The sequence below is a fragment of the Mesoplodon mirus genome (assembly GCF_964341445.2).
Source record: "Mesoplodon mirus genome assembly, chromosome: 4".
Lineage (NCBI taxonomy): Eukaryota > Metazoa > Chordata > Mammalia > Artiodactyla > Ziphiidae > Mesoplodon > Mesoplodon mirus.
In genome coordinates, this window is record NC_138979.1 from 54,654,807 (window position 1) to 54,664,021 (window position 9,215).

Consider the following 9,215-nt stretch of genomic DNA (forward strand, 5'->3'; position numbering starts at 1 on the left):
TTTAACCAATGTCTGTGATCCTTCTGTGTAACTCAATATAAAATGCAAGTTCTTTTAGTTACAGGTTCACCGACATAGCTGAAATTATATAACCTAAATCTACTGAGGGTTTTTATGTAAAAAAAAAAAAAATCTGATAAATTCAAAGCCACAAAACATGAAGGGGTGAGGGAACAGGAATCTGAAGCAGATGGCATCTCTCTAATTTTTTTTCCCCGAGTCCATCTTGAACACAGTCCCAATAATGTCAAAATCCAATTTATCTCTCCAAATAAGTAACCTACAAAACATAAAATGCTAATTCTGAAGTAAATTCATTCTTTTTTCTTTTTCTTCCCAGCTTCTCAAAGTTTCTATATTAGGCAGAAATGAGCAGAGACAAGTTGGATGTTAAATAGAGAAAAACTATCGCTCCACAAATTCTTAAGTTCTTTCATGAAAATCTACTTCCACTTATTTGAAGCCATTGAAGCAGTTTCTATCAAGATTGGTGGTAATAAAATCTGTCTATGATATCAGCCTTTTTTTTCTGGATACAATGATTATTTATCTTTATTAGAGAGCAAATCATAGTCCAAAAAGAAAGAAGCTCTAAAATAGAAACAAGCTCTGGAAGAATACTCATTTGGTTTGAGGAAAGCACTGCCTGGCATTTTTTAAGCATTTCCACAGTAACTCACTCCTGATTTGGCAGCACCAATAACGTTAACTGTACTTTGTTCATTATATATTCTAGTATGGTATACAAACCTTCCCAATCTTTCCTAAAGTTTTCTGAGATCATCCAAGACATAGATATTAAAGGAAGGTTTAGTCATTTTTAGATTTCCTGACCAGCAAATTCCGTAACTGACAATTGCAAAGATCTGTGGAATGGCCACATACTTTGTTTAAGTGGAAAAGGTCATTGAGAAAAGCATTATCTGTAACAGTCTCTATTATTGCCCACATTTTAAATATACCTTTTTACAGCTAGTATCCTAACTCTTATACCAAAATGAATTATTTATTAAAGTCTTATGAGAATATAGGGAAAAAAATGGGAACTTCTCATGGCTTTACCAAAGCAAGATAATATCGTCTCAACTTTAAGATTCAAAAGATACTGAAAAATAATGATCCAGGAAAACGCAGTTAAATGCTTACATATACACTAAAGACTTTACAGTGTAAAGAACAGCCACTTAGAAAGTTGAATAACCTTACAAAACATGTAGTAAAAACATAATTAGATACCTTATTAATAATTTTAAATATATCCATCCATTTATCAATTTGACCAATATTTATTTGGTGCCTATTATGTAGCTGCAGTGGTGGATAAAATTTAAAATAGTATTTCTACCTCAAGAAGCATGCAACATAGCTGGACAGTTTTATGTTTTTTTAAAAAAGTTCAATTCTGCTTAAGAGAGACATGAAGAAGAAATATATTTGAAAATTTCTCTCGAAATTATGGAAAACCTGTAAACTTCTCTAAAAAGTGATACTGAATTACAAACTTTATAACCACTTTTCTCACACAAAAAAATGATTACTAAAGCAAGTTATTTGATTTTTAGCTTTTGAGTATAAAGTACATTTAAAAATTAATAATTAAAAATTACTGCAAATTTCCTGGCTGTCCAGTAGTTAAGACTTGGCACGTTCACTGCGGGGGCCCAGGTTCGATCCCTGGTCAGGCAACTAAGATCCCGCAAGCCACGCAGTGTGGACCCCCGCAAAAAAAAAGAAAAAAAATTTTTACTAACTTCAAGTTACATCAAAAAGCAAACTACATTAGCTGAAAATCTGGCATATAATAGGTTACAAATAACTGTATTGTTTCAAATCTACAAAACAAATGAATATAAAGACTTCAATGTGGGCTTCCCCCGTGGCGCAGTGGTTAGGAATCTGCCTGCCAATGCTGTGGACACGGGTTCGATCACTGTTCCGGGAAAATCCCACATGCTGTGGATCAACTAAGCCCGTGCACCACAACTAGTGAGCCCACGTGCCACAACTACACAACTACTGAAGCCCGCATGCCTAAAGCCCGTGCTCCACAACAAGAGAAGCCACCTCAATGAGAAGCCCACGCACCGCAACTTAGAGTAGCTCCCACTCACTGCAACTAGAGAAAGCCTGCACACAGCAACGAAGAGCCAATGCAACCAAAAATAAATAAATAAAATTTATTATAAAAAAAAAGTGATTAGCCTGGTACCTGACCCACCCCCCCCCAAAAAAAGACTTCATGTTTCTGAGATATATTTCTATATCATCATCACAAATGATTTAAAGGCAGAAATTCATTCCATTTGCATTTATTTTACAGAATATTATACACATAAAAAGTCTGTATGTTTTGCTAATAGTTTAAATCTAATTAAGGCGAGTCATGCTACTTGTGTTGATTTTATTCTTAAAATTACAACTACTTTCTTCTATTTTATGCCCCAATTTTAATTCTCTCCAGACATGTAATGTTAATTAAGATTTATATACATTACTTTTTAAATGTTTTTCTTACCAATCCATACTACACACATCACAAATCTGAGAAAAACCTTTGAAACGTTATTGGCTATTTGTTAATGCACATATTCTGCTTTATTTTTAAGAGTTTTAAGAAACTACTGATAACTGAATTTCGTGCTACTTATGATCAATTTCTAGAAGCTACTGAAAGTCCTGTTGTATATATATGTTTTGGAATATTATCCAGTTCTGTTCCTATCTCAAACCTCATTCCACAAAACTGGGCTACCTTGACTGCATAAGATTAAGATTATTAATAATTTATCTTTCAACTGGAAGGTGCTTCCATTTAAAGTGGACTGTTATTTAGATACATTAGCCCCCCCTTACAATACTGATTAGAATTTTAACTCGTGTTACTTATGAAGAAACTGAATCTCTGGTAGGTTCCATGACTTGCCCAAGGTCAACAATTAGCCAGTGGCAGTCCGAGTTCAATCCTAGATTTACCTAACTCAAAACCAATACTTCCACTTGACCATAATTATCTCCTTAAAAGATTATGAGACAGGCTCAAAAGCAAGGAATCTTGTCTCTCCGAAGGTTCACGCAACTATTCTGAGTCATTGATAACCACACAGTACCTACAATTCAGTCACTGATTGAAATATAAATGAAGAGGATCTGTGTGCTTCATTTAAACTAGGTCAAGCTCACTGGCAGGTAAGAAAGATGTTGGAAAAGGCTTGCCTCAACATGTCTTGCCTAGACCTCTGTATCTTTACGGTTCCCCCAGTCTATTTTTTAAAAACACGCATATCTACCAAATAAGGCTATGCCAGACCAGCTTACAGTTTGCTGGTTTCCAGAACTGCACTTTTCTAAAATAATTTAGACCAAACTTAATATTGAGCTGGGAGACTTGGTTGAATATGTCAATCTGGCACTTTCCGAACATTCGAAGTATCATTTGGGGCCACAAGCCCAGTTCCACCCTCTTTCTTTTACGCTGTGATGCCTACCCACTTGGGGAGGGGGCTACCGCTCCTGTAGGACACTGGGGCAAGAGAGCAGTAAAGGAAGAAGCGGGGGAAGCGCACGGAAGTTGGGAGGAGGGAGGTCTCCTTACCCACTCTTCTGCCCTAGCTCTGCCAAGGGCGGCTCCCCGCGGTGCCCAGCCGACTCACAACCCCCGAAGCCGGGCTCTGTCCCACAGGGGTAGGCAGAAAAAGCAGGCAATGGAAGTATGGGATTGCCCCATCCACCCCGCCGGGGTCCATGCTCTCCTTCTGGACCCAGAGGATGCTCCCTCTTTCAGAGCTAAACCTCCAGGTGGCAAACTCCCCGTCCACATCGGCCGAAGTCTTCTGCATCTGAGGGGGCGCCTCCTCCGCAACCTCGACACGGCCACCCGAAACTCTCCGCCAGCCGTCATCCCCAGCTCTTCCCTTCCACCCCCGCAACCCGCCAGGGGCACACACGCCGGCCTGCGCCCCACCCAGGATCTCCGCGCTCCCCTCCCCGAGCCGGAGAAGGGGCCCCCACCACCCCCTAGATACACACACACATCCTCAAGCTCCAGCCTCCCGGACCCCGTCGAAGCCGGAGAGAGTACCTGGCAGTGCTTCGGGGTACAGATGGGGCGGGCGCAGCCCCCTCCCGGAGGCGCCGAGTGCTTCTCTACCCACCCGCAGCTTTGGCTTCTCCCGTTCCCAGGAACGGGAGGGAGGAGAGGTGCGGGAGGGGAGGGGGAAGACGAGGAGCCAAACGGCCGCAGAAGCCGAACCGGAACCTCTAGCGCTGGCCCCACCCTCGGCCCGGCGCAGAGCACCCTGGCGCTCCCGATAGGACAAACTTAAAGCAGGCAGTGAGAAAGAGTAACCACCACTTCCGGGTTATCCCCGCTACCGTCCCTCCTTAGCAACCGCGTGGGGTTGCTAAGCGGAAGTGCCTTCAAAGATAACCACCCCCATTACTTATGGGACTAACAGGAGGTAGCTGGGAGCGTGTACTCCTCTTTGGCAACACACTCTTTACCTTCTGCTCCTGGTCTTGGGCTGAGCACGGGCTTCGCTGCCAAAGTCACGAAGCCAATCCTGCTTTTCCCTTCACCTGTACTCCCCCTACCAGACCCCAGCCACTATTTACTCCTGTTCCCTCCCTCCTTGAATCCCGGGCGGACCTATTGGCTCCTGTTAAGGCTCTCTCAGGTCCCTCGTGGGAGTTACTTTCTGGCGGTTTAGCAAGCATCTCCCTCTTGTGGATTTTCAGTTGTGTTTCTACTGAGCTTTTAAAGTCTCCTCCAATGTTATGAAACCTTTTTCATGCACTTCGTTCTCCTGTGATAGCCCCTGAAACCGAATGGTGAGAAAGTTTTGTCTTCACCCATCTCTTTTGTAAGGATTGCACATGCTTGTGTATGATCTGGAAATAATTAATCCTTAAGAAAAAACAACGAGAAAAGGCCAAAGGAAGCCGGTGATCAAGCTTGGGAAGGAGGAAGACATTTAATCCTCCACTCAGAATAAACTTTCAATCCTATACTGTGGACAAGAAAAGTTAATAAGAGACCTAATTTATTCTTGTGTTGGGGTGATCTGAGCTTGAAAAATACTGGGAAAACCACTGCTCGGAGCAAAAGCCAGCAACATAATTAATCCTCTTTCTAGAAAAATGACCTATATTATTATGGCAGTTTAAATATTCAGAGAAATGTAGTTAGGCATTCAGAGAAAAATGAGTAAAAATCTTGGCTTAACTTTCCTATCTTGAATAGGTCTTCTTAAAAGCAATAAAGCTTAATTAATAGTAGCTCCTGAATTTGTTCTCTAGTCCATGGCAGTGAATGTCTTTGCAACTGCTGGCTATTGGTCATAATAATTCGGTCATGATAACCTCTTACTCACCGATATTGGACTGTTGTCCACCTAGCTGGAGCAGAGGAAATGACTTTTGGTAACTTCAAAGAAACAACAGGTCTGTTGGTTTCCTGTACGTGTGACACAGCATTAAATTGATTCACCAAGAGAGTCAGTTCAGCAAAACCTTTAGGAAATCACTTCAGGTTCAAATGTCACTAGTAGATTGTTAAAGAAGTCTAAAACATTTCCACCCTTGCCACGGACATGCATACATGTGGGAGTATACACACACAAAACTCAAATGGAATCTGAGCACATCCAGTCATTAACTGTTCTTTTAAAAAAACCTGGCTGTACTTGTCAAGTGATAAATCTGTTACCATGACAAAATAGAGCTTGGTATTTCAATTGGCAACAAGTTTAAATATTTAAAAAATTTTAATTAGAAAAGTAAATAAAATTATGAGCCCAATGAGCAACAACTTATCTAAAACTATGCTGGGCCTTCCCTGGAGGTCAGTGGTTAAGAATCCACCTGCCAAGGCAAGGGACACAGGTTCAAGCCCTGGTCCGGGAATATGCCACATGCCAGAGAGCAACAAAGCCCATGCACCACAACTACTGAGCCTGTGCTCTAGAGCCCGCGAGCCACAACTACTGAGCCCGCATGCCACAACTACTGAAGCCCACGTGCCTAGAGCCCATGCTCCACAACAAGAGAAGCCACTGCAGTGAGAAGCTCATGCACCGCAACGAGTAGCCCCCGCTCGCAGCTACTAAAGAAAGCCCATGGGCAGCAACGAAGACCCAACACAGCCAAAAATAAATAAATAAATAAATAAATTTATAAAAAATAAATAAAACTATGGTGGACTTAGATGTCAAATTAAAAACATGAATATGGTAAACCTGTTCTATAGAAAGAAATGTTTTATTGGGTAAAAATAGTTAAGATCAAATGCGGTAGTTTAAGCCAATACAAAAATGCAAATTCCTATGCATCATTCATTTTTCCTGTTGTCTGAAGAAATATGACTTATAATAGCATATAACAGCATTTATTTAGATCCTCTCTTCCTACAGTTTTAAAAAAATTATTACTGAGTCACTTTTGTATAGGTGTATGAATACCTGGCTTAACTCCTAAATGATCACGACGTGTATAATTCCATCACTTTTAACATACTCATTACTTGGAGACCTCTAAAGATGTATAGCACAGGTATATACATTTTATTGTACACTGAGAACATATACATTTTATTGTAAGTAAATCAACCTAAAATGTTGATAAATGTTTAAAAATTCAAATAAATAAATATGTATATAGCAGAGTCCACACCTAAAACTAGCTCTGTGGGTTTAACTACGCTTTTAGGATTTTGTGAGCGGTATCACAGGAATCCATATTCTTTTTAAAAAAATTATTACCCAAATCAACCTTTTATTTTTTTAATTTAATTAATTTATTTATTTTGGCCACACCATGTGACATGCGGGATCTTAGTTCCCCGACCAGGGATCAAACCAGCGCCCCCTGCACTGGAAGTGTGAAGTCTTAACCACTGGACCGCTAGGGAAGTCCCCAGGAATCCATATTCTTTTTTTGTTTGTTTGTTCGTTTTTTGTTTTTTTTAATTTATTTTTATTTTTGGCTGCATTGGGTCTTTGTTGCTGCACGCGGGCTTTCTCTAGTTGCAGCGAGAGGGGGCTACTCTTCGTTGCGGTGTGTGGGCTTCTCATTGAGGTGGCTTCTCTTTTTTGCGGAGCACAGGCTCTCGGCGTGCGGGCTTCAGTATTTGTGGCACTCAGGCTCCGTAGTTGCGGCTTGCGGGCTCTAGAGAGCAGGCTCAGTAGTTGTGGCGCACGGGCTTGGTTGCTCCGCGGCATGTAGGATCCTCCCCGACCAGGGCTCAAACCCAAGTCCCCTGCATTGGCAGGCGGATTCTTTACCACTGGCCACCAGGGAAGTCCCCAATCAATATTCTTAATATGAACCATAATTAAGACAGTGCTCTCAAATCTACGCTAGATCTCAAATAGGCTTCAAGGTCAGTATAGTACCTTCATCCTTCAAATCAATATAGGACCTCTAGCCTTTTTTCTCAATCTCTTGAAAGCTTTTTGTCATTTTTTAATTGTCCCTTGTAATCATCTAAGAAAGAATTAGGTTGTATAACGTTTATTTTTGGGAAAACCAATACTCTGTTAATAATTATTACTTAAAAATTCAAATATTCTTAGGGTTCCATTGGCATCTCCAAATACAAAAGACAAAACAGACAAACATAAAAGATACCAAAATCGATGAATACTTGGGATCAGTTAGAAGAAATATAGCCAGATTTACTTTTTTTTTTTTTTTTTTTTTTTTGTGATGCATGGGCCTCTCACTGTTGTGGCCTCTCCTGTTGCGGAGCACAGGCTCTGAACGCGCAGGCTCAGCAGCCATGGCTCACGGGCCCAGCCGCTCCGCGGCATGTGGGATCTTCCCGGACTGGGGCACGAACCCGTGTGTCCCCTGCATCGGCAGGCGGACTCTTAACCACTGCGCCACCAGGGAAGCCCGCCAGATTTACTTTTTATCTGCCTAAGCAATATACAACACACAAGGCATGGCCCCTTGTACAAGGGACTTAGAGAAACTCACTTAGGATACATGTGACATAAACAACATGTTTAGCCTTAGGAAGAGAAGGCTAAAGATGTAACAGCTATCTTTAAATAATTGAAGTTTGTCATGTGGAAAGAGTATCTTGTTCTATGTTATTTCAAGTACAGAACCAAGAAGAGGAGGAGGGGAGTTAAGAAAAAAATCAAATTTTTAACTTGTAGCACTTTCGATTGGCGTTGCCAGCTAACAAAATAGTCCATCTAATGAAAAGCTATAGCTGGCTTGGGTTGAACAAGGTAGCTTCTATCACTCCTCCCAGTTTTGATTCAGTGACAATCTTTCCCACCTCCATAGGCTATCCTCAAAGGTAAAAGGAACCATTTTAACAACGTTGGTTGGACCGAGGTCCAGCTGAACCTTCAATTTTTCCAAAAGTGAGTTAGCGTGAAGAATTCTAAGTACAGTGAGATTTATAAGCAGTGTATATATACATATGGGAAAAGTTCAGTTAGTTTAGACTTTATTTTCTGCTTTTTAGAAAAATGACAAGTATTTATCATCTCATAACTCTGAGCACACTTTATAATTTTCACTATAGTATTATCTTCCTTTGTGAAACTATGTAAACACAAAATTCCTATGATCCTCACAAATTCCATTAGCATTCAAAAATTCCATAAAAGTAGCTTTAATCATTGTTTGCTCCGTAATTGAACACTAACATTAGTTATTTGAATAATCCATTCAAAAAGGAAAATCAGATTAACTTTGTGAAGGGTACAAAATTAAAGCTTACTTTACATTTTTAATGTATAAACTTTATTTTTTGATTCAATTTCAATGTAATTGAAATTTCTCTTATGTTTAGAAGAAGCTAAATTGATAATCTACATTTTAAAAAACCTTTGACAGGGAAACAGATTACATGGGACCTCTGCCTAATAAAGTTAGACATCACCAAGTATTATATATTTTGAAAGAATTGTATTTGAAAAGACTGTAGGTTCTTTAGGTCAAATTTTTGGGAAACAATTAAATACCAAAATTAGACTTCACTGGACACACCACCATAAAGTTTCTCTCTCCATCAATGAAAAAGCAAATCAGGTTTCATACCCATCAAAAGCCTAATTGTCAAGGAAGCACTTAGGATGAAAACTCTGGTCTCAATTCAGTATCATTATGTTTAATATCCACCTCTAAAAGACAAAGCAAAAAATACAATCTACAGTCATAAGGACTTATTTTGGAAGTTGATAAAATCAGGTCAGTACGGT

General features: G+C 40.1%; 1 protein-coding gene across 5 annotated transcripts in view; it reads right to left on the minus strand.

Moving 5' to 3' along the window:
- The window catches only part of CSNK1G1 (casein kinase 1 gamma 1), a 152,635-nt gene extending 148,369 nt beyond the window's left edge, over positions 1-4,266 (minus strand). For 2 of the 5 annotated variants that reach the window (XR_014293845.1, XM_082618386.1), the window contains exon 1: positions 4,079-4,264. The gene's annotated coding sequence lies outside the window, so the exon portion shown is untranslated. Of the gene's footprint in view, positions 1-4,078 lie in introns of all 5 variants that reach the window. The other 3 variants (XM_082618389.1, XM_082618388.1, XM_082618387.1) reach the window with 2 other exon arrangements.
- Between the last annotated feature and the right edge of the window lie 4,949 nt (positions 4,267-9,215).